Genomic DNA, 25948 nt, shown 5'->3' with positions numbered 1-25948 from the left:
AAACAAAACTAGGTACATGAAGATTTCAGGAAATGTAAAAATACAAAAAGAGCACCAGTTCTCTATAACTTCCCGAACTACAATGAGATGATTGAGAAAAAGTGAGAAAACTTTGAAGAATCAATACAAGTAGTTACATACAAGTGGAAACCAACAGGATTCTTTCCCCTTTCTTGCCAAAATATTCTTGTCTAACTGATTGAGTCTTTATCAAGGTGTCCCACATCCATGCACCAACCTGCTGATAAGAGAACAACTAGACTTGAACTTGAGGAAGCCACTCCTAAGTCATGTTCCAGACCCCAAGTCACAAATAGGTAACCTCAATACCAGTAGACTCCCCTTACCTATATAGCAATGGTTGTCTTCCTCTCTCCCTAAAACTCTGGATTTATTTCTTCACTTACTTTTCAAACCCTTGTCCCTCATCAATCCATGAACAAGGAAAACTTTATTACTTTAACTTGGAATTTTTTTTTAACTTGGAATTTAAAACTGCTACCACTTGACATCTGCTCTGGGCATTTATTCATTCATATATTCATCTAACAAATGTCTGTTTATTGCTATAGACTGGGTACTGTTACTGGTTGCTGATGGCTTAACATGAGTAAGTTAGATAGGTAAGGGCCTCACAGTGTTTATAGTTTTATGGGAGATTCAAACAAATTGAGAGGCTATCACTATCAGTAAATGTGTGCTAGGGACCACACAAGGTGCTGATATAATAGAAAATAGGGTCATCTAACCCTACTGTGGAGATGCCCTAAAGTACAAGAGTTGAAAGGCAAAGTGTAAGGTGGGAGTGGGGAAAGGAAAGAGCATGTCTCATTTTACTCATTTCTGGGATAAAAGACAGCCATACATTCAATTAACATTCTCAGACCTAGCAGGCGAGCTTCTAGGAGTTGGAACAGTTTTAGCCGGTACAGACACCATGTTATATGCCGTGTTTTATAGCTCCTTGGTGATGTCTGACAGCACTCTAAATAATCCTTTTGGAACTAACAGAAGTTTCAAGTGGATACGATGAATTCTGAGCAGAGCATTTTTAAGAGCTTCTTTATCCTCTGGGGCTAAAACCCCTTTCAAGGACTGCTTGAGCAAGGCTAGTTGTTAGATGACAACCCACATGGTTACCAAGGATGAGAAAGGCATATTGAAGAAAATACTGTTTAGGTCTTCAGTAAATGTTTGAACTCTGCTGGGTCTGACAGCAAAGCCCCAAGGACAAAGATGAATTTTATGATGTAGGCTTTTCCCATCAGGGCTCATGACTGACTAAGTTCTTTAAGGCTCAATTCAGGGTTTGCTACCATGGTCAGCATTTAAAGTATGTAGCCAAGAAAAATGCAGCTTTATAGATTTGGAAAACCTTACTAACTTTTGTTTAGGAGAATCAGAATGCTATAAAGCAAATATTTTTGCTAATCTCCCAAAACCCAGTACTTTCTGTCCAACTCTAGATGCTCCTCAGCTACTACAAACACCACTTTATTAATATATTGCTACTGGCCCCTTCACACATTGTTTACATTTAAATAGTTTATTATTGGAAAGTCATTACTATAAACTCCTTAATCTTAAAATATTTACATGTATTCTGTTCATCCCGAAAGAAAACTCGTAAAACACATTCTCGTAAAAACTATAGTAAATTGATTTGACAACTAACTTTTTATTAAACAAAATGTATTTATTGCTTAAAATGTGACCCCTAGTAATTGATGATCTCTGAGAATAACCAATTTTTGTACATTTCATGAAAAAGAAAACATAATTACTTTCTTCCTAAAATCAGGAATTAAATGATGTCTGTTTTTACCCCATCTATTAACACTGTACTAGAGGTTCTAAGCAAAGAAGTATCTTTATCCAAAGACATATGACAGCCTATGTATGAAATCCTAATGCATCTACAAATGAAGAAAGAAAGAAAATGAGAGCTTGAGAGCTACTACTGAGTGAATTTATCAAGATTAATATATAAAAACCAACTGCATGTGATACATATATATAAAATACTTAGGGATAACTGATGAAAGATGTATAAGACTTGAAACTACAACCCACTACTAAGAGAAACTAAAAACTACATAATAGACATAGATCAAAAGACTCAATATTGTTAAGATGTTAATTCTCCTCAAATTGATCTATGATCTATAGATGTAATACAATCCAAATCAAAATTCCAGGAGGCTTGTCAAACTTGACAAGCCAATTATATAATTCATGTGGAAATGCTAATTTTCCGAGAATAGCCAAGACAAGTTTTTAAAAATAACAAAGTTAGAGGACTTAATACTACCTGACTTCAGGACTTATTATAAAGCAATAGTAATCAGGACAGTGTGATAGTGGCATAAATTAAACAAGCAGGTGAAACAGAATAGAAAGTCCAATAATAAACATACACATAAGTGGTGGACGGATTTTTGACAAAGATGCAAAGGAAATCCAGAAAGAACATATAGACTTAATAATGGCACTAGAACAATGAAAAAAAAAGTCCTCAATCCATAACTCACACCACATGTAAAAATTAACTCAAAACAATCCTAAATATAAAACTTAATACTATAAAATTTATACAGGAAAATCTCTGAATTAAATAAAAATAAAATCAAAAGCATGATCCATACAAGAAAAAAAATGATAAATTCAACTTCATCAAAGTTAAGGCTTTGGCTCTTCAAAGGACTGTGTGAAGAGAATGAAAAGATAAGCCACAAGAACAATATCTGCATGTCACATATCCAATAAAGGACTTGTTTCCAGAATACATAAAGAACTTTCAGTACTCAATAATAAGAAAAAATGTCTGTAAAATACTTGGAAAGAAACATCCTCTAAAGAGATAGAGAGATGGCAAATAAACATAAGAAAAGATTTTCAAGGTCAGTAGTCACTTGGGAAATGCAAATTAAAACCACAATGTCTATCATACCTCAATAAAAAAAAATTGTTTAAAAAAAACCCTCTTAATGAGATAAGCACTACATGCCTATTAGAATGACTAAAATTTAAAAGACTGGTCATTTGAAGTTTTCGCAGAGATGTAGAAGAATTACAACTCTGATACCCTGCTAATGGGTATGTGAAACAGTATGACCACTTTGGAAAATATTCTGGCAATTTCTTAAAAAGTTTAACATGCACCCACTCTATGATCTAGCTCTTTCATTCCTAAATAATTGTCCAAGAGAATGAAAGCATATGTCCGCACGAAGACTTGTACACAAAGCTGAGAGTAAATTTTTTTATGGAACATTTCTGGGACAGCTATCAGTCTTTTTCTCTCTTCAGTACTGGGAAATTCTCCTCTATTAGCTCTTTAACAATTTTTTCCTTAGATTTCTGTTATTTTCATGTTGGGCCTCTAGAATAGGTCCTTTATATGTCTTATCTTTTCATTCACATTACCCATTGTTTTCTCTTTTTCCCCACCGTCTTGGAAACTTAGTCTCTACCACATTCTTCTAGTCCTTCAAATGCATTACATGTTGAGATCATCTGGGATTTAAAATCCAAATAGCTATTTTTTTTAGATTCTGCATAAATAATTACTTAGAATTAACTAATGTTTTATGTGTTTCTTTGAATTAAAATTTTGCTTGGGGGAATCCCTGGGTGCTCAGCGGTTTGGCGCCTGCCTTCGGCCCACAGTGTAACCCTAGAGTCCTGGGATCGAATCCCACATTGGGCTCCCAGCATGGAGAGAGATATATATCTCCTATACCTCCTTCTGCCTGTGTTTCTGCCTCTCTCTCTCTCTCTCTCTGTGTCTCTCATGAATAAATAAATAAAATATTTAAAAATAATAAAATAAAAAATAAAATAAAATTTTGCTTGTCTGTTTGCTTTTTTGTATCTCATAGGGTTGCTATATGTGTACATATGTATGTATATTTATTTAGGGAGGTCTTTTTCTAATAATTCTTTCAGAGCTTAGGTGTGGTATATTTTTTTAAACTCAATTAGCCAGCATATAGTATATCATTAATTTCAGATGTAGTGTTCAATAATTCATCAGTTGCATACAATGCCCAGTGCTCATCACATCATGTGTCCTCCTTAATGCTATCACCCAATTACCTTATTCCCTCACCCACCCTCCCTACAGCAACCCTTAGTTTGTTTCCTATAGCTAAGAGTCTCCTATAATTTTTCCCCCTCTGATGACTTCCCATTCAGCTTTCCTTCCTTTCTCTATGATCCTTTGCACTGTTTTACTCCACATAAAAGTGAAATCATATGATAACTGTCTTTCTGATTGACTCATTTCACTCAGCATAATACCCCCCAGTTCCATCCACATCAATGTAAATGATAAGTAGTCATCCTTTCTGATAGCCGAGTAATATTCCATTGTATATATATAACACATCTTTATCCATTCATCTGCTGATAGACATCTTGGCTCTTTTGACAGGTTGGCTGCTATGAACATTGGGGTGCAGGTGCCCCTTCAGATCACTACATTTGTATCTTTGGGGTAAATGCCTAGTATTGTCATTGCTGGGTCATGGGATAGTTCTATTTTTAACTTCTTGAGGAACCTTCATACTGTTTTCCCAAATGGCTGTACCAACTTGCATTCCCAACAGCGTAAAAGGGTTCCCCTTTCTCTACATCTTCACCAACATTTGTTGTTTCCTGTCTTGTTAATTTTAGCCATTCTGACTGGTGTGAGATGCTATCTCATTGTGGTTTTGATTTGTATTTCCCTGATGCCAAGAGATGTGGAGCATTTTTTCATGTGTCTCTTGGTCATTTCTATGCCTTCTTTGGAGAAATGTCTGTTCATGTCTTTTGTTCATGGGTTATTTGTTTTTTGGGTGTTGAATTTGATAAGTTCTTTACAGATCATGGATACTATCCCTTTATCTGATATATCATTTGCAAATATCTTCTCCCATTCTATAGGGCTGAAAAATTTTTTGAGACACTTTTAAATTCTAAAATGTCTTTAGTAGGCCTTTCAAATTGAATGCCACTTTTACTTGGTATGGAATTATAAGTTCAAAGTTATTTTCCTTCAGAATAGCAAACATTTTGCTGCAATATTTTTCTAATGCATTGTTTTTGATGACAAATGTGATGTCAATTTGATTTTCATTTCTTTGTAGAAATACTATTTTTCTTTCTTAAAACTTTGAATTTTCTCATTATCCTCAATGTTTTTAAATTTTCACCCATACAGTGAAATTATTGCATACATTCTGCTTGATACTAAGTACATCTTAAAAACTGCAAAATCATTTTTCTTCAGCTTTGAAATTATTTTCTACCTTTTTTCCTTTTTTTTTTTTTTTTAGATTTTATTTATTTATTCATGAGAAACAGAGAGAGAGAGAGAAAGAGAGAAATAGACACAGGCAGAGGGAGAAGCAGGCTCCACGCAGGGAGCCTGATGTGGGACTCGATCCTGGGTCTCCAGGATCACGCCCCAGGCTGAAGGCGGCACTAAATCACTGAGCCACCCAAGCTGCCCTCTACCTTTTTTTCTAATTAAGTTCTTCTCTTTCTTTCTTTCCTCTTATATTAAAATTTCAAAATTTAAATGGAATTCCTCTTGAAATTTGGAACTACTATACCATGACTAATATAACTTTTCTGACATATCATATATATATATATATATATATATATCCAGGTATATAGCAACTTTGAGCTGCTCAATTACCCAGATTCACAGATCTCTCTTCAGCAGTGATAGGAGGGTGGGGAGGATACACTCCTAGTAGAGTGTTCCTGGAATAGATTCTAAAGCCTTCCTGAAAGTTGCTATATACCTGGATATTTATCAGCTTCTCCCAATCATTCAAGCTTTCAACATTTTTTGTAATACCCAGACCGTAAATAATCCAAATATCCATGAATAGATAAGTGAATAAACAAATTGTGGTAAATTTATACAGCAGAACACTATTTGGCAATAAAAAGGAACAAATTATTAATACAGAACACAACATGGATGAATCCCAAATAATTATATTGATTGAAATAAGCCGACCAAAAAAAGGAATCATGTATTATTTCAACTATATAAAATTCTAGAAAATTCAAACCAATCTATAGTACCAATAATCAATGGCTGCCTCTAAGAGATAAGAGAAAGAAATTATAGGACAGAGGACAGTTTTGGGAGTGATGGATATGTTCAATATCTTGATTGTATTGATTACATATATATAATATATATATAAATATAAATTTTTTAAGAAATACAATTAGTTTTATTTGCCTTGGAAAGAAACAGAATGATAAAAATAAAGGAGAGAACGTTTATAAGTTACAGATTTATATGCTCTGAGATGAATTTATGGCAAGTAGACAACTGCTCTCTTGGACACACTCAAATGATCTTGGCGACATCGTTAGTAAAAAGGAAAGGACAAGTAATGGACTATTCTTTCTCCTTTCATCCAAATGACTCTGCAAGGCAACTGTCAAAGGTCTCCATGGAACAAATTTTTCTGAAGATATATATATATCACTTGTGGAGATACATTTCAAAATTTATGAAATGGTACACACTTTAATTATATACAGTATATTTAACTATATCTCAATAAAGCTGTAACAGAAGAATATAATATACACATGTATCAAGTGTCGACAGTGATTATTTTGAGGCGGTAAATCAAGACTGATTTTTTATCTTATTCTATATACTTCATTTTATTTTACTAGTTTTATAAATACATGTATTACACTTAGAAGAAATAGTAACTTTTATATTACATTTAAAATCAGAAAAATAGGGGCACCTGGATAGCTCAGTCAGTTGAGTGTCCAACTCTCATTTTCAGCTCAGGTCATAATCTCATGGGTCATAGGACAGAGCCCCACATCAGGCTCCACAATCAACAGGGAGCCTGCTTAAAGATTCTCTCCCTCTGTCCCTCTCCTCATGGACTCTCTTTCTCTTGCTTCCTCTCTGAAATAAATAAACAAATCTTTAAAAAAAAATAAAATCCGAAAAATAGTAACTTTCTGGTTTTGGTCTGTATTTTTGGATAATTTATAAAAGTATAAAAATATAATTGAATACTCTGAATTTTCATTAAGCATTGTATAATAATCTAACATATAACAGACTTTTTGGTTGTATATTTTTACCAAACACACAGTATTTCCATTGTGTTGCTGGACCACAATGTAGCTAATCATTCTCTTCCACTGGGTGTTTAAATTTCATCTCTTCTTTTTTCCCCCTCTTTCTGTTATAGTTAACTTTCAAAACTAATTTTATGCATATAATGTGTTCTCAAAATATGTTACCTAAATGTTTTCTCAAAAGGAGGCATCCCTTTATATTTCCCTCAGCAATATATGAGTACGTTGGTTTTACCAGAAGCTTATTAGTATTGGACTGTTTGTTTTATTATTCTTTTGTTTTTTAGGAGGAGGAAGTATCTAATTTAATAAGGCACAAAAATGGCAGCCCAGGTGGCTCAGCGGTTTAGTGCTGCCTTCAGCCCAGGGCATGATCCTGGAGACCTGAGATCAAGTCCCATGCCGGGCTCCCTGCGTGGAGCCTGCTTCTCCCTCTGCCTGTGTCTTTGCCTCTCTCTCTCTCTCTCTCTGTGTGTGTGTTTCTCATGAATAAATAAAATCTTTAAAAATAATAATAAGGCACAAAATGATACATCATTAACATGGCTAAGCATTTTCCATGAATTTGTTTACTATCTATATTTTGTCTCGTGTAAATGTCTTGTATTATCATTGTCTTATTACAAGAAAACTGTCAATTACTTCAAGAAAAGATAAAATAAAAAAAGAATGCATCTGTGTAAGATAAATGAGGTAAAAAATGATGTACTTTGCTAAAAAGAGTTAGTAATGACACTTTCAGCAGACAGAAGATAACACCACAAATGTATAACATGTCATGAATTTCCTAAATCCAGGAAACACTCTTTTGAGGTAGAGGCAGTGCAAAATCAAATCATAGCTGTGAATGGAGCCAAACTGCAGACAACTGTGGCAAACTAGTGAGTAAACACCCAATCATCCATCTCTAGCCAATCGCTACCACGCAAGAATACACAACTAGATAAGATTTTGTGTAAAGATGTCTGACTACTTGATTATAATGCAAACTCTCTCCTATTTTTAAAACAGCATGATTTTGAGATGCCTGTGTGGCTCAGTGAGTTGGGCACCCAACCGTTGATTTCAGCGGGGGTCGTAGTCTCAAGGTTGTGGGATCAAGCCCCGCCTCAGGCTCTGCACTGGGTGTTGAGAATCCTGCTTAGGATTCTCTCTTTCTCTCTCCCTCTGCCCTTCCCCCTCTCTAAAAAAATTAAAATTAAATAGCACCAATTAAAGAACAAACTTTGACTATGCAAATAAAACATATCTGAAGACTGTTTCTGGCCCTGCAGGCTGCCAGTTTTCTACTTCTGGGCTGAGCCCAAGCCTGAACATCTTTCACTTGAGTTCCAACACTTCAAAAGCATCCCTCACCATGTTAAACTCTTCCACAACAAGAAAGGGATTAAGAGTTTCAGTAAAGGACATCTGGTTAATCGTGGCATGCTGAACGCATGTGCTTATCAGTGTTATTTCCTGAAATTCCACTAAAAATGTGAATAAAGAAATGAACTAGAATTCCTTAAGGACTAAGAAAACAGTGCAGATAACAATACAGATAAGAGGAACAGAGACAACACAGATGAGAGGTGCCAACAAACCTCTGGAAGATAGAAACTGATTGGAGGATTTCTCACAGCTGAGAAAGCTGAACACCAAAAACCTATAATAGAGGGTGATAAGGAGGAGAAAAGTAAACCAATTTATACCATAAGCCCCATAAATTTTAGGAGCTGGTGGCACCACATAAAGTAAAGTATGGGGCTGAAGATACGAGCATTGGCTAAATGTCCATATAGAAGCAGTCAGAACAAGGAATTAAATGTGTGAATAAATCAGACCAGAGATTCTCCAAACCCTAAGACACTAAACACAGTGAAAAGTGGAGAAGAGGTGCCAGGCTAAAAATACGGGTAGTAAGTGAAAAGTCTACATTCTGCAAGGTGAAGTTCTTGTCCAATCTTCCTGCATTGCTTAAATCCAAGAGTAATGGAAGCCTAGTATATCCAATCTCCAGGCAGAAATATGTAGAGCCCTGAACAGTCCCAAGTAAAAACATAGAGACTGACATATGGGAATCCCCATCAAAGGAAGGCCCTACCCAATAATGCTGCACAGAAACCTGCTGTAGAACTGACCTTAGAGAGCAGATAAATACCTCTACATAGTACTTCTTAAGGAATCTTAGGGCTCTGCAAGGTGTCCGTAGGGGTTCTGTGAAAGATCATGACTCAAAAAATAATAAACATCAGTTGTGAACTTCACATGCTCCGTGTTGAAAAGGACAGTGACTCAACAGGCCCACTAACAATTTAGTAAGAGACCTTTCGGCAGTGCACTATAGGAGAGTGTTTATTGCTTAGGACCATTCTAAGCTTTTGACACGAACTAGAGGACATTGTTGATAATTGATGACTGCTGCACTGCACAGAAGTGACTATGGAGGGTGATGACATCAGTCTCCCTCTCAAGTTACTTCATCCAACCTCCATTTATGGGCTGCTTAAGGGAGTAAATAAGTTCCACTGGTGTATTTTAAAAACTGGAGAGAAATTTTCATTCCAAAGAATGAATTTTTATGTGCTGTGATTTAATTGCCTCCATGCCATCTTGATATTATTTTAAACATTCCAAATGTGAGCTGTAGAAGTTAGCAATAAATTGCATTATGAAGCTTTCAGTTTTGTGGATATTTTGTATGTAGTTATATGTTAGGTCTTTCTGTTTTATATATTACTAGCATTATATTTTACAAACATGTCTGATGGCCCAAAATGGCTATTTTTAAAGATAAGGCATGAGTTAAAAAAAGGAAAGTCCTAAACCTAAGTCAATGAACAATTCCAATAAGGTCAGGGATAAAGAATTAAAACCTCAAGAGTCATTCACTGTACTTGTGCAACAGAGGACTTTCTTCCATAAGGACCTGTGAATATTTTACCACAGTTTTCAACCTTCAACATGTCTAAGAAAACTCTTCTTATTTAGCAATCATCAAGAGAAATCATCTCATCCTGATTGAAAATGAAATACATGTGTGCTTATCTCAAATTTGACTCACACTTGCAGAGCTGTGCAGGAAAAACGAAGCATAGGTTTCAAATTAATGAGATATATATGTCTTTTAGTTTTAAAAACAATATTCTTTATGCCCATAGTCTCCTATAAAAGAGGGAAACCAACACATATTTGTAATACTTTGTAATTGTTGAAGTTAAAATTAATCCTGGTCATGAATGTAGTAAGAAAATATTTCTTCAAAGTCTTATATAAAAATTGTATCTTACAATCCATTTTATTCATATTGCTTGTGCTTATGGAATAGCATTACTATTCGACATTGTCAATAAATTTTCGGGTTAGAAATAACATTAATTAGGGGCTCCTGGGTAGTTCAGTCAGTTAAGCATCTGCCTTTGGCTCAGGTCATGATCCCAGAAACCCAGGATAAAGCTGCATCAGGCTTCCTGCTCAGCAGGGAGCCTGCTTCTCCCTCTCCCTCTGCCCTTCCCTCCCCTCTCACTTGTGCTTGCTCTCTCTTGTGCTCTCTCAAATAAAAATAATATTAAAAAATAACAACATTAATTAAAATCTATTTATAACCTCTTCTAAATCTACCAAGCTAGTATTTAGAAAAATCAAGTCCCATATTGGCTTAAACTAGTCATTAGAAATTATTTTATTATGTTTGTTTCATGAGTTTTTAAAGTTTGTAAAAAATATATAGAGTAAGAGATTAATTTTAATAAATATAAGCTCAGATTAGGGGCACCTGGGTGGCTCAGTTGTTTAAGCATTCAACTCTTGATTTCAGCTCAGGTTATGAACTTAGGGTCATAAGTTTGAACCCCATGTTGGCTCCAAGCTGCAGCTGGATCCTGCTTAAGATTCTCTCTCCCTCTCCCTCTGCCCCACCCCCAGCTTGCACACATGCATTCTCTCTCTCTCTCTCTCTCTCTCTCTCTCAAAACAACAACAACAAAATCCAATAAATTCAGCTTAACTACCTGGCAATTTCAAGAAAGGCTGGACTGTCATTTTTAAAGTAGGGGGGAACTAATCTTGCACACATATTATGTCACATATCAATTCATTAGCATTTTATATGGTAGAAATTTATAATAAAACTTTAAGCTACTTGGACAAAGTTCTAAAAAGCAAGTAGGAAATGTTAAAAAAAAGAAAAAGATGTGAGGGATCCCCGGGTGGCGCAGCGGTTTGGCGCCTGCCTTTGGCCCAGGGCGCGATCCTGGAGACCCCGGATCGAATCCCACATCAGGCTCCCGGTGCATGGAGCCTGCTTCTCCCTCTGCCTGTGTCTCTGCCTCTCTCTCTCTCACTGTGTGCTTATCATAAATAAATTAATTAATTAATTTAAAAAAAAGATGTGAAATTACCATAAACTATATTACTGACTTATATTAGAGTTGATGTCCTATCTGGAAAAAACTATCCACAGAGAGTAAGATAATGTGTCAGACAAAATAAACAGACCTACAGAAAACTATGATTCTCTACTCCAAAGAGCAACTGGAAATTATTATCGAATTATTATATCTAAAGCTTAATGGTCATGTATCTTGAGCTGAAGATGTACTAATTTTAAGCATAAGTTCCCTGAGACCTGAAAATTATTTCAAGGGTTCCATCAGAGAAAAGAGATTGAGAAAGGTTGTTCTCACACAAAAGAAAAGATCATAAACAGATTTTAAAATCTAGAAGAAACATAAACATTTAAGGAGCCAGAAAAACCTTTAATAAAAATATATTAGAGAAATTATTTTAGAGAGCCTAAATTATTACAACCATGAATAAATAGGATGATAGAACCAAAAAAAGGAATAGGCAAAGAACTAAAAAGAGCTTTAAGAACTTGAAAATATGATAGCAGAAATGAAATATGCAATGGAAAACTTGGAAGATGGAGTCAAGAAGATCTCCCAGAAAGTAGGGGGTGGAGGGAGGAGAAAGTGGGTTATCAGGGGAAAAAAATAAGGAAAAGATTTTTCTAGGAAGTACAACCTTTGATACTTTTATACTTTATACTTTGGGGTGGGGGTGCATAGAAGGTTAAGGACAGGAGGGCAGCCCCAGTGGCTCAACGGTTTAGCGCCGCCGTCAGCCCAGGGCGTGATCCTGGAGACAGGGGATGGAGTCCCACGTCGGGCTCCCTGCATGGAGCCTGCTTCTCCCTCTGCCTGTCTCTCTCTATCTCTCTCTCTCTCTCTGTCTAATAAATAAACAAAATCTTAAAAAAAAAAAAGTTAAGGACAGGAAATTATCAAATAAATAATACAAGAAAATTTCTAATAGTGAATGAGCCCACCCAAGTTCTCAACACAGTAAGAAAGAGATCCAAACCAAAGCATTCCAAAAGTTTAGAATGTTGCATAGAGAAAAAAACAGGTCACATGCAAAACCTCAAAAATCAGCATGCATTCTCCAAAGCAATACTGGCAGGTAGGTGTTAATGAAGCAATGCCTTCCAAATTCTGAGGGAAAATTATTTCCAAATTAAAATTCTATATGTAACCAAACTATCATTTAAGTGTGATGGTAGGATATAAGCATTTTCAAATATGTGAAAACATATTTAAAGTTGTTTTCTAATCAATTTTTCTCAAGAGGTTACTAGAGAGATTATTCCAGGAAAACAAGGAAGTTGCCCCCAAACTAAGACGACACAGGATACAGAAAATTGAGACTCCAATATGTGAATGACAAAGAAATGTCCCACAGTGATATTTGTCCAGTACCTAAGCTTGCTGCAAGATTACTAGAGTCTCCAAGAAAGGAGAAAGGGACAGAGACCAGGAAAATTATGGGAATTCAAGATTTAATAGTAAGTTTCATTTTCTCAACAAATTTTCTTATGATAATTTTAAAGGCCAAGGCATAGTTTGTCTTTATTATATGTAATATTGGGGCATTCCATGGATTTCCCTCTTCAATGGGTGACTTTTAAAGTGCATAATTAACTGTGTTCTTTCAACATTTAAGAAAATGATATACTTCAAAGAATTCAAAATAATGTTCAATGTTTGGGAAAATAATATAAATAGATGAAACATATTTTTTATTAGTCAAATTAATTTTTCAAGGATCCAATATTTCTAGAGATTCCAGTCTGAAAGTTCTGGCTGAATTCAACTCAAAAAAGGTCTTATTTAAACACTGGTCCAAATGTTTCTTTTAATTTGAATTCTAAGTGGATGTTCCAATTAACCAGCAGCCACACAACCACGCTATTGTGCTAAATACAATCCGTTATATTCAATAACACAGCCTCAGCCCTGTGAGGATTTGAGTCAGTGAACCTTGGTTTAAACTAAACAAAATGCTATGAGGTTACAGGTGCATCCCATCTTTATCGTGATTCCATGGGAACTGAAACTAGAGTGTGTCCGGATCTTCAAAGATAACTGAAAGTTATACTCTGTGTAAGCCATTCAACATTAGTCAGCCTAAGCAATGAATATTTATACTCAATGAGTCCTAGTTGGGGAGAAGGGAACAAGAAAAATCCTAACAGTATGGCCTCAAGTTCAAGGTACAGAAAACACTAATCATGATTCTAACTCCACCTTATCTGCTCTAGTCATCTACACTTACTGCTTCAACATTTCTGTCTGGGAAGCAGAGATAAGGCTTACCTTTATCATAGTGGAATTAGGAAAGCTTAGTTTGGAAGAGGACAGGAAAGTTCTTTGAAAAGGATACATGAGCATTCTTATTACATATTATAGTCCTAATACTAATGTATTTAGGAAATCCAATTAAGTATTAAGGCTCTGCTACAGAAAATCCATTTCTCTTGTCTTAATCAAAGGACAACTTTCAAAGGAAAATGACTTTTATCCCTAAGTAATCCTTCTAGGTCCCTATGTCTTGCAAGTTGTCAGGTCTCAGCAGCTTTCAATGTGAGCTCCTCTAAGGGTAAGAACTAGAGATAGAGATAGAGGCATTCTGCAGAGCTCCTCAGATGCCATAGATGACAACAAGAATTCTTAAAGGCTGATGTCAGTAGAGCCACAAACCCACAAAACAAAACATTTTTAAATGTAGGAAGGAGTAAAAGAAGTTTTATACTTTGTAACTCCCTACCATTTCCTTTTTTCCCTCTCATATTGCCATGGCAACAAAGTGACTTACCTACCAGCTCATTGATAGGTGAAAAAAATACCACCAGGCAACTATTTATTTCGTAGATTTATAGGTCCTTTGCCCACTGGATATGTTGGCAACACTGGACACTTCTTGCTACTGATTCTGCTTCACTAAATCCCAAGCAGTTCCAGCATATTGACATGTCAGGGAGCCCTGTCACATACATTTTTCATGACTTCTACTGTCTCAGATGAGGAGACTCTGGGAAAAAAGCAACTGGAAAAAAGATCTATCTTAAAAAAAAAAAAAAAAGAGAGAGATCTTGCTCAAAGGCTTTCAACATATATATAATTATTGGCCACGCAATGATAGAGCCATCTACTTTTCTCCATTCCAAACTAAATGTTAGCTCAATAAAATTCATAGAAAAATATAAAAACAGACATAGAAATAAAAATTCTTGGATTTTTTTCAATTTAATCAAATATAGTAATGGATAAATGCACAAAAAACCTTAGGACTCACTTTAAAAAAAAAGATTTTATTTATTTATTCATGAGAGACACACAGAGAGAGGCAGAGAAAGAGGAAGAAGCAAATTCCCTGCAGGGAGCCTGATGGGGGACTTGATCCCAGGACCCCAGGATCATGACTTGAATCAACAAGTTGGCAGACACTCAACCACTGAGCAACCCAGGTGCCCCAGGACTCCCATTTTAAAAGCTGTCCTAAATTAAGAACGTGGAAAAAATGGAATCTTCATACATTTATGGTGGGAATGTAAAATGGAATGGACACTTTGGACAACAGTTTGGTAGCTTTCAAAAGGTCACAGAGTTACAATACATTCAGCAATTCTACACCTAGTTATATACACAAAAGAAATAGAAAGGTATATATCCACACAAAAATTTATACATGAGTATTCATAGCAGCATTATTCATAACTGACAAATAGTAGAAACAATCAAATGTCAATTAACTGATAAACAGATAAGCAAAAAAATGGCATGCACACAGTGGTATACTATCTAACAATAAAGAGGAATAAAACAGTGGAAGGAGCCTCGGTGTCCAACGAAAGATGAGTGGATAAAGAAGATGTGGTTTATGTATACAATGGAATATTACTCAGCTATTAGAAATGACAAATACCCACCATTTGCTTCAACGTGGATGGAACTGGAGGGTATTATGCTGAGTGAAGTAAGTCAGTCAGTGAAGGACAAACATTATATGTTCTCATTCATTTGGGGAATATAAATAATAGTGGAAGGGAATATAAGGGAAGGGAGAAAAAATGTGTGGGAAATATCAGAAAGGGAGACAGAACGTAAAGACTGCTAACTCTGGGAAACGAACTAGGGGTGGTGGAAGGGGAGAAGGGCGGGGGGTGGGAGTGAATGGGTGACGGGCACGGGGGGTTATTCTGTATGTTAGTAAATTGAACACCAATAAAAAATAAATTAAAAAAAAGAGGAATAAAATACTGATACATGCTACAACCTGGATGAACCTTGAAAACAGTATGCTCCATGAATGAAGCCAGATACAGAAGAAGTTATATATATTATATAACTTCATTTATGTGAAATGTCCGGAATAGCCAAATCTATAGAGACAGAAAGATTAATGATTGCCTCAGGATGAAGGTGAAGACCAAAATGTGGGGGTGACTTTCTTTGGGAGTTGATGAAATGTTCTAAAATGGATTGTAGTGATGGCTGCATAACTGTGAAAAAAAAATTTTTTTTCAGTGAATTGTACACCTTATATGGGTAAACTGAATGTTACATTAATTACATCTCAATAAAGCTGTTACAAAAAGGGTTTTAGAAAGAATAAAATAAAAGCTGCCCTACAGAAGCCAGAGATGAATCTTAATTTGACTACAGAGCAAACTATGAAACTGATTCAGTGGGAGGAGAAAGGATTTTCTCTCTGTAGAATGGGTCTTTCAATCAGTCTTTCAACTTACCTCTAGTTAAAAGGAAAATTCTAAGAAAAGAGTTTAATGTCTGAATATCTAGAATTGTAATAAAATATGTTGGAGTTTTCCAGTGAACTGGGAAAGAATTTGGATAAGAGCTTAACTAGTTTTTGATAGAGCTCCTTATTAATTGCTCCATTCTGGAGGAAAAAACCTTTATTCCCAAGGAATTTACAAAATTAGCAGTTGAATTTGAAGCTACAGATTCTTTGTTCTCTTTCTTTACTTGTACCAATACAGAATATGAGTTTATGAGTCACATTTACTCATTAATAGAGCAATGAATTTTCTCTTCAACTACAGATTAAGGCATTTTTATAAGCCTACCAAAAGGAATCCTCCCACATAGACAAATCACAAAGCAGAAGGCTGACAGGTTCAATTTCAGTGCTCCTGAGCAGGGAGCTTTCCAGACACCATTAAACAACGATGCATAGTTCATATCACACTCGTCTACTCCAGCAAAATACTGAAGATTCACAAAATACCAAATGCTGAGGATCACAACACAAACATCAAGAATTTGAGGCAACCAAATGAATTTAGGCAATCTCCACAGGTATGAAAGTACTTTGGTAAGTCCTACCCCCTTAGTTTTGGCTAAGAAAAAAACCTCTTTTGTCAAAAGGCTCTGCTTCCATTTGGTTATAAAAATAAACTGACAGAGAATAGAACGTGGAGGTAGGAGGGAAGCCAATGATCAGTGGCAAGATATGATAAGACAACTAGTGCATTCCAATGGACTCATGAACTAGAAAGACCTTCAGAGCTGATCCTGGAAAGAGCCCGCTAAGAACAAAAGTATAATATATTCTACTTAGATTATTAAATGTTTTTATAAGCCAAATAGGTAATAAACAAGACTTCTTCTTCATAGAATAATTCCTTCTAATGATGGAATTAGAAGATGTAAAATGAAAGAATTAGGAAAATCACCCTTTATGTAAACCTTAATGAATAAAGGATCTGGACCTCAATTACCAATAGAAGCTAAAACCATAAAGTTACAAGTTGATGGTGAACTTTGTAACACACAATATGGCTTACACCAGCCAAACCCACTAACCAACCTTAAAATAGTATGAAAAGTGGAACAGTCATTCTGTGCTTCACCACCTGTGAATTATTCATGCCAAAATAATTGAATCTAAATCTAGTCAAGCCTCTAGATCAAATTACCAGTCTACAAGAAACATATAAAATTGAGGATGATGTTAAATGACACCATGAGGATGCTATCAGCCAACTTCAAAATGAGAAAAACTGTCCCAGTTTCTTTAAGAAATAAATAGCATGAAAAAGTGGGGTAGGAGAGCTGTTTGAAATTAAAAATAAAAACTTCAGAAAGATGGCAGACAAATGCTATGTGTGGACCTCATTTGGAAGATAATTCAAACAAAACAAAAAGGGATTTGGGGGACAAATGTGAAATTTTCAAAGAGATTATTTAATCAGATAATAATGGAATATTTGTTAATGTATAGTGGTATTTCTAAGTCCTCATCTATTATAAGCATACTGAAAATATTTATGGATTAAATAATATGATGTCATGGATTGGCTTTAAATATGCCACCAAAAAAAACAAAGATGTGGGGAAGGAATAGATTAAATAAGACTGGCAAATTCTGAAAACTGGTAAAGGCAGTTAATGGGTACATGAAGGTGCACTTTCTACAATTCTATTACTGCGTATGTCTGAAATATTCCATAATAAAGAGATAAGAGAAAGAGAATTGCTGTAGCAGGTTATCCCCTTAGCTTTGTCTCCATTAACATAGTCCATGGACAGACAGAAAATTTAGAGGAGAATGTAGACAAAAAGCAGAGGAAGAAGAAAGAAGGAAGAAGGAAAATACAATAGCTGGTCAAGTAACTGCAAGTCATTTTGGTCCCACTGAAGGAGAAGACTTGAATTGACCTTTATGATTGATTCTACCTTTTTTAAAGAATAATAATCTCAGATGAGCCCTTTATCAATCAAATGTTCTCACTCATCATTCTTGGAAAATAGTGAAATAACACAAATGGAGATATTTAGAGTTGGAAAGATACAATTTCTACTGATGGTAGAGACTATTGTAAAAATGTCTTTACCAGGATTGTCTCTAAAGTTTTATTATTTATCTTTAGAGTATTATTTCCTTTCCATGCATGGATTTAAATAACATCATTTTTCCCATTAAAATGGGTGGGTTCAGGTGTAGGAAATGGCAGGTGTACTGAGAGTTGCCTATGTACATAAGGATATGAGAACCCCAAGATGGCAGGAAGACAAGCAGACACATCTTCAACTACTGTAAAAGCAAATTAAACTGGCTCAGCACAGCTCCATCTGGACAGAAATACTGCCATCTTCCTCTGATATGCCATGTTACTTAAACCTGCAAACTCTTAAATGTGCAACGTTAGACTACTGTAATTTAGTATAATTGCCCAGGTAGGAGACTTTGGTCAAGATCATTTGCCTATGGGATTTCTTTAAAAGGAGTAAATATTTTTCTGCCAAATATTCTGAGAAAGAATAGATCTTGGGGCAGAAAATAAGGATTGAGAAGGGAGGCACAGACTAATGAAGAGATACATTCACTTCTCTCTGGAAACTGAAGCTGGCCTCCAGTGTCACCAGCCTTGAGGACACCATCCAGAACCCACCATCATGGATCCCAGCCTCTAGAAGCTAAGAAGGCTTCGTCTAGGAGTGGTTTTATGTTGTTGTTGTTTATAATTTCTTTTTTTTCAAGATTTTCTTTTTTTAAGTAATCTCCACATTCAATGTGGGCTTAAACTCACAACACTGAGACCAAAAGTTGCATGCTCTATGGATTGAGCCAGGCAGGCACCCTTAATAAGTGATTTCAGGTTACAATCTATGTTGTATACTTCTCTCCCACTGTCCTTGAATCTTCATTAGAATTTGGCCAGTGTTATGGTCTGCCATCTTATGGGACACACTCTGGGAAACTAAAGCCTGTATTCATGCCCAGGAGTAAAAAATAAATTGCCAAGCAGGAACCTTACATTGACCTACAGCAAAGTTGCAAATGCTCATGCACAGAGCAACATAAAAATCAAAATTCCAAAACTTGATGGTTTGACACCAAGACCAACTTTTTTAGTACAGGTAAACTTCTAGATTTCCAAAGAACCTGGTAAAGAATATACTTATGGCTGGAAAATAGAGTGGAAGCATAAAAACTTTATAATACTAATGCAAATGTCTTCTTCCAAACTAATGAGACATATAACAGGCTAAAATTACAAAAGGAAAAATTTATTTTAAATTAAAAAAAAAACAAAGCAAAAGAGAAATGCATTCAATTACAAAGAAACATGCCACAGCTGAACCTGACCAAAAAAAAAAAAAAGAAAAGATGCTCAAAAAAATTAAACTTGTTGGATATGTTTCTATGTGTATGTCAGTGTCTGCGTGTACGTGTGAGTGATACAGAATCGCATCAGCCTTCAATATATCCACATCTGACATCAAGGAAATGGAAAAGGATTTTGTTAGACCCTAAAATTAATATCAGATTCTGGTTTTGCTGATGACCAACGACTCTGAATACAATAGTTTGATTCAGTTTGGAGAATTATGGTCTCCATCAGCTGGTGTCTTCAGGCTTCAAGACATATTAATTTAGGATTAACTTATGAGAGTAACAATTAAGCTCTTCAAAAATAAATGATGGTGCCAGCACAAGTGACCAATCTCCCCAGCAGATGCCAACTTGAATGACTCTAGCAAAGTCTGGCTCTTAAGACTATATTTGGGGCTTACTACTAAGACTATATTTTGGGGCTTTCTCAGGCATTTGGTCCTTAGTGTGCTGTGTATTAGATTCCTTACCCCATCTCCATCATGTTAGTTGAGAGTCACTTACTTGACAGAATCTAAGACTGAACTTGGCAAATAGAACTATACTCCCTCCCACTTGATTCTATATCCACCCACACACATACTCTAACCGGAGGAAAATCCACTTTTTACCCCTACTTCATTTCAACATCCTGCACTCTTACCAACACATGCTCAGCTAAGCACAAATTATCCTTTATCCTAATACCTTCTAATTAAACCCCACTATACTTTTTCTTCAGCCCATATATTTCTACTAAGTGACTGTAGCCATATCTATTTGACATCAAACAGATCTCACCTCAGCAAAATTACTACTATATAGATATATATAAATCATCAATTGAATCATTTACCAAATATTTATTGTCCCCTTCTTTATGGCCAGCACTATGCTAGGCCCTAACTACACTTCCTAAAATATATCAATCTTAGGATTTGTTTTTTATTTGCTCTGTTAATTTAATAATTTCATTTTCATGTCTCAGTAGGTACCATTACACAGATTAACTCATTTAACCCAATCAGCTAATATTTATTGACTACCTACCATGCACTTAGGTAATAAACACTATAAAAGGAACAGAGAACTATAATTCCCTATACTTCAAGACCATGAAATATAGTCAAGTAGACAAGACTTAAACACAAAAGAAAACTGTAGTACGTCAATCAGTGTCATATAAGCGGCTCAGACAGTAAGTTATATAGGAGCTCAGAATAGGGAGAAAAATACAACTGACACACAGTAAATGTGCAATCAATGTTTGATTGAATTAAATTGAACTAGGGCATTTAATATTGAAAATAAAGACAGATGGAATGACATGAAAATTTGATAATGTGGAAGTGCGTAAGAAAATGCTGACATTACATACATTCTTTTAAATAGGTTTTTACTTAAAATAATATAAAAATATATTAAAGTGACATTTTATTAGACAATATCATCACTAACATGGGAATCCTTACAGGTGACATCTCTGATAATGTGCTAAAAATATGATCGTAATTTAAGTTTATTCTGTTTTTCTGATAGAACATCACTATACTCGGTATTTATGTACAGAATTTTGCTTAATTTGAGTCTTCAGGAAAATATGTTGTCATTTAATAGTTTCTTCTCTGCTGCCTACTTGGTTTTCTTGTTTATTTCACATAGAATAAAAAACAGAATGTAACAGTATTCTGAAAGTTCACAATGAAAATTTAAGAAGTCATATATTGAGGGAACACTACACAGGAGATACTTTAGACATGAAGAAACAGACAGCAATCCACTTCATTCTTTTCCTGTGACATAAATAAAATTTAACATGATGAAAACATCACAAAGAGTATATATAGCATACTGGTATGATTTTCAAGGCAGAACCTCAGACCTAAATATGCATATCCATAAATATCCATATTAAAATGGAAGCTCCACAAATTGAACCAAAATACCCCTAATGAATTGGGAGGATCATAAAACAAGACTCTAGGTAGCAATACCAGTATCACAACCTGAATTAGGTTTTGGAATTTCAATTTGCAGTTAGGATATAAAAGACAAAAAAAAAAGATTTCCCAAAAGAAAGTAAGGGCATGTTCTGAAAAAGAAACTAGTAAGAACGTTATAATTATACTAAAGCATACCAGACTACTTGGATGAAGTATAGACTACTATAAAGGGTAGGCAGCATGAACCAGTCAGAAAACCAGGACACATACTGGTGTCAACTGCAATGAATGCATGAGGGGTCCTGGACAATTGAGCAGAGATGAGGAGGGTTGGATGATACTGTTCATACTGTTCATCATCCTTACTACTTCCTGCTGTGGACTGAGGCCTCCAAGGAGCCTCCAATTTTACTGGGATTCCCGGGAAGTTGCTGCATTGACTCAGCAAATGAGGGTTGTCAATTTTCCTGGTGGAGGGGTTTTCTTTGAAATCAATAATTTGAAAGAAACAAAATGTAGTTCCTACATTTTCTTTGTGAAATCCTGTTATCCTGTGTCCAATCCTCTGAGATATGATCACAGTGTAACTGACACTGTTGGTCTGTGCAACCCCATACTAGGGGACTACTTTAATAAGAATAATCACAAGTAATATTTATGGAGTAGATCTACCACATGCCGGACACTGTTCTAACCATGTATGCCTATCCCAAGCACTAAGAAAACTGCAGATGTACCAATTCTAAGCCCTATGGACACATGGCAGATGCTCAATACCTGTTTGTTGAATAGGTGAACAAATGAACTCAACAAACCTAGGAATTTCCTGGCCTCGCCCTCCCAAGAGAGGGAAAAAAGTGGGAGTGCTAAAATTATAACAGATTAATGGCAAACATGTGCTCCCTTTTCTTGACAGCATCTCTACATTGGCTCTCTTTAACTTCAACCATTTTTTTGTCCATTAGTTCTAAAACATGCTAAAAATACTCTAATTCTTACCTTTTTTATGTCTCAGAGTAAAATATTCAGTGTCCCATGCATGACAAACGTGTAGAATCAAAGGGGCAGTTAAAAAAACTCAAAGCAAGAATCAAGATTCATTACATTAAAAAAAAAACCTTCTAAAACCTACCTGTAAAAAAATGGCCTTAATTATTTCATGACAGCCCAATTCCTTTTTCACCAAATAATTGAATAATTGGATGTGGTTTTACTTCTCCATGTTACAAAAGCTAAATATGAATGTGATTATAAAGTCAAAAGTTAGTTTCCAAGAAATAACCACTAATTTGAGTCCAAAATTCCCTTTTGGCCAGCAAATCCATGATGAAAATGATGAAAGATTTCTCTAGATTTAGCTTTCTCTAGAGATCATTCTGAGAATAAGAGTAATAGAGAGCCAAAGGGATAATTATAGGAAACCCATTCCAAAAAAGTTCAAACATTCATATACTTATTTATTTAATAGGCACTTATGCACATCTATGGTGTGCATGGCTCCTTGTAGGGCACAAGACCTAGTAGTCCAGTGGAAGAGACACATAAAAATCATGATTGTGTGGCCCTATGCTTCTTACAGGAAGCAAGAGAACACAGGAGGATCACTTAGTCCAGCTGGGCACTACAATCTGGACTAGATTACATGTGGAACAAAAGGACCACTCTACAAATAAATATTTCAGCTGTCTCTCCAAAGCAAAGGTGGCATTTGAAATATCTTTTTTTTAAAGATTTTATTTATTCATGAGACACACAGAAAGAGAGGCAGAGACATGGGCAGAGGGAGAAGCAGGCTCCCTGTGGAGAGCCTGATGCAGAACTCAATCCCAGAACCTCAGGATCACAACCTGAGCCGAAGGATCAACCACTGAGCCACCCAGGTGCCGCTGAAATATCTTCTTAGGCAATGCCAATGTCAATGTTGAAATGTTGAAAATCTTTGGGTGAAAACCACAGGCAAGTAGAGAAAACCCTCCTCCAGACTCATACTTAACCTGGAAGTTTGTGCTAAACTAACTCAATATATCAGAGCAGTAAGAAATCCAAACGTTAAAATGCTCTTCACTTTATGGTAATGTACTTAGTAATACAATGATGCTTTTGACCACATAAGAAAGATGTACTCTGAAAATTTAGCTAACCCAAGCTTAAAATAACCTGGTGATTTTGGGGGAAAAAACAAATATTCCTTTTCCTAGTGTGACCTGAAAAAAAATTTCTTGAGAAAAAGAATCTCATCAGCTTATTTGCCTTCTAATCTCCTATCCTAAACTATCTTTAATATGCTTTCAAATACAGTTACTTCTTTATACCAGAGTATGACAGGAATAAAAATAATATAAAACCAGTTTTGCACACTTATAGGCACAATCAAATATTTTACATAATAATGATGCTATAGAATATAGCCAATGAAAAATATGTATGATGACAGATGGTAGCTATACTTGTGGTGAACACAGTATAATTTATGAAACTGTCGATATATTGTACACCTGAAACTAAGACTGCATGTCAACTATATATTCCAATTTTTAAAAAATAATGATAATGTTATAATACAGGTTCTCTCCCACAGAGGAAGAAAGAACTGGAGTATATAACAAAGGTTTTATAATTTAATTGTGTTTTCCTATAAAACTTTACAGGTTCCAATAGTTTTGCTGGCATAATGTACTGATTTCCTTTTTTTTTATTCAATTAGCCTGTGATTGCACTAAGTAGATTATTATGCTGTTGATTTAATGAGGTCTTTCTAAGGGAACTGGTGATTTTAATGCTCCTGGCTAAATGATAAATATCACTAGCATTAAAGCCTTAAGTACAACTGTGTGGCAGAGAAAACAAAAGTTCATCAAGGATTCAGCTAGTGGAGAATGGATAGCTATCTTTAATTAAAAATCATTTGTTAACATTACAAAAGAAGGAAATGAATGTTAACATGGAAATAAATGAATATTTAGAAGTCAACATTGTATCAAATTTACCAAAGTGCTAGGGAAGCTAAACACCTCATCTATAATAAGTTCATAGTTCATATATGAGTTTTTTTCCATAACATGCAAATTTTCCCATTTAATATTAAACACTAGACAGTCTCGTTTAATAGTTGTACTAAAATTTCTTATTACCAAAGTAAATGCCAAAAATACAGGGAAAAATTATTAAAGAGGAAATGAAGATTAAAAGGATTTATGGCAACATGGTGGATAAGAGTAGATGAACAACACTCAAGGATGAAACAATAACATGTTGGATAAAATGGCAAAAATTTTTAACACAGTTCAGTGCAAAACTGAGCAGGAAAGAAAGCAAAATACACACAGAGCCAAAAAAAAAAAAAAAAAAAAAAGCAGTGAAAACAAGCACCCATCCATGTAAGCAAGCACCAAAGCTGGCTTTTGCCTAAAGTTTCTGCTGAACCCTGGGGACCTTAAGTTACCTTGATGGCTGCATAGATCTCTACATAGAAAGAATTCTTGGATCTGCTCTAAATGAGGAAACTAACAAACTACACAAAAAGCTAGAGCAATTCACTCTCAGATACGAAATGAACTCCACTGCACAAAAAGGGATGGCAAATAAAAAAGAATGAAATCTTGCCATTTGCAATGATATGGATGGAGCTAGAGAGTATAATGCTAAGCAAAATAAGTTAGTTAGAGAAAGACAAATACCATATGATTTCACTTATATGTGGAATTCAAGAAAAAAATGAACAAGGGGGACAAAAGACAGAAGCAAAGCAAGAGACAGACTCAGACAGACTCAACTACAGAGAACAAACTGATGGTTATCAGAGGGAGATAGGAAGAAGGATGGGTTAAATAGGTGATGGGGATTAAGGAGTACACTTGTGATTAACAATGGGTGTTGTCTGAAGTGTTGAATCACTATATTGTATACCTGAAACTAATATTACGATGTATGTTACCTAACTGGAATTTAAATAAAAACTTTTAAAAAGGGAGGATGGCAAACTCTTGCCTGTTTTTACTGTGGCAACTAAATGAAGGCTGGGGGAAATCCCCTGATAATTAATAACAAACTAGTTTACCCATAATTTTGTAGTCCAAATTCACATCACCTATGAGGACAAAAGTCCTCAAACAGGGAATTGAATTTAACATGATCCCAGTTTGGTAGTTCTACTAAAGCAAGTGACAGAAGCCAATGCTAATCCTGCCTAGAAAAACTCAGCTTCAATCCAGAACTCAAATATTTCCCAGTGATAGAACTCCAAAGAAAATACAGAGTCCACAGTCAAAAAAAAAAAAAAAAAAAAAAAAAACAAGTTACTAAACACAAGAAAAAATAAGGCAATATGATTGAGAAACATATAGCAGACCCAAAAAAAGATCTGCAAATGGAATTCTCAGGCACCAAAAATAAAACAACCATATTGAATACGATTTAAAGAAATAAAAGAGAGGCTTGAAAAT

The 25948-nt window shown here is 35.2% G+C and overlaps 1 protein-coding gene across 12 annotated transcripts in view; it reads right to left on the bottom strand.

Annotated features, from left to right (window-relative positions):
- PLPPR1 (phospholipid phosphatase related 1) overlaps nucleotides 1-25948 on the bottom strand; it is a 540361-nt gene that overhangs the window by 466201 nt on the left and 48212 nt on the right. For 10 of the 12 annotated variants that reach the window (XM_072842126.1, XM_072842134.1, XM_072842130.1 and 7 more), the window contains one exon: nucleotides 6777-6946. The exons of 1 other annotated variant lie outside the window; for it this stretch is intronic. The gene's annotated coding sequence lies outside the window, so the exon portion shown is untranslated. Of the gene's footprint in view, nucleotides 1-6776; nucleotides 6966-25948 lie in introns of all 12 variants that reach the window. One more of the 12 variants, XM_072842133.1, reaches the window with a different exon arrangement.

This window comes from Canis lupus, chromosome 10 (genome assembly GCF_048164855.1).
Source record: "Canis lupus baileyi chromosome 10, mCanLup2.hap1, whole genome shotgun sequence".
Taxonomy (NCBI): Eukaryota; Metazoa; Chordata; class Mammalia; order Carnivora; family Canidae; genus Canis; species Canis lupus.
Note: the sequence above shows the minus strand (reverse complement) of the source record. Positions and strands in the feature narration are given on the sequence as shown.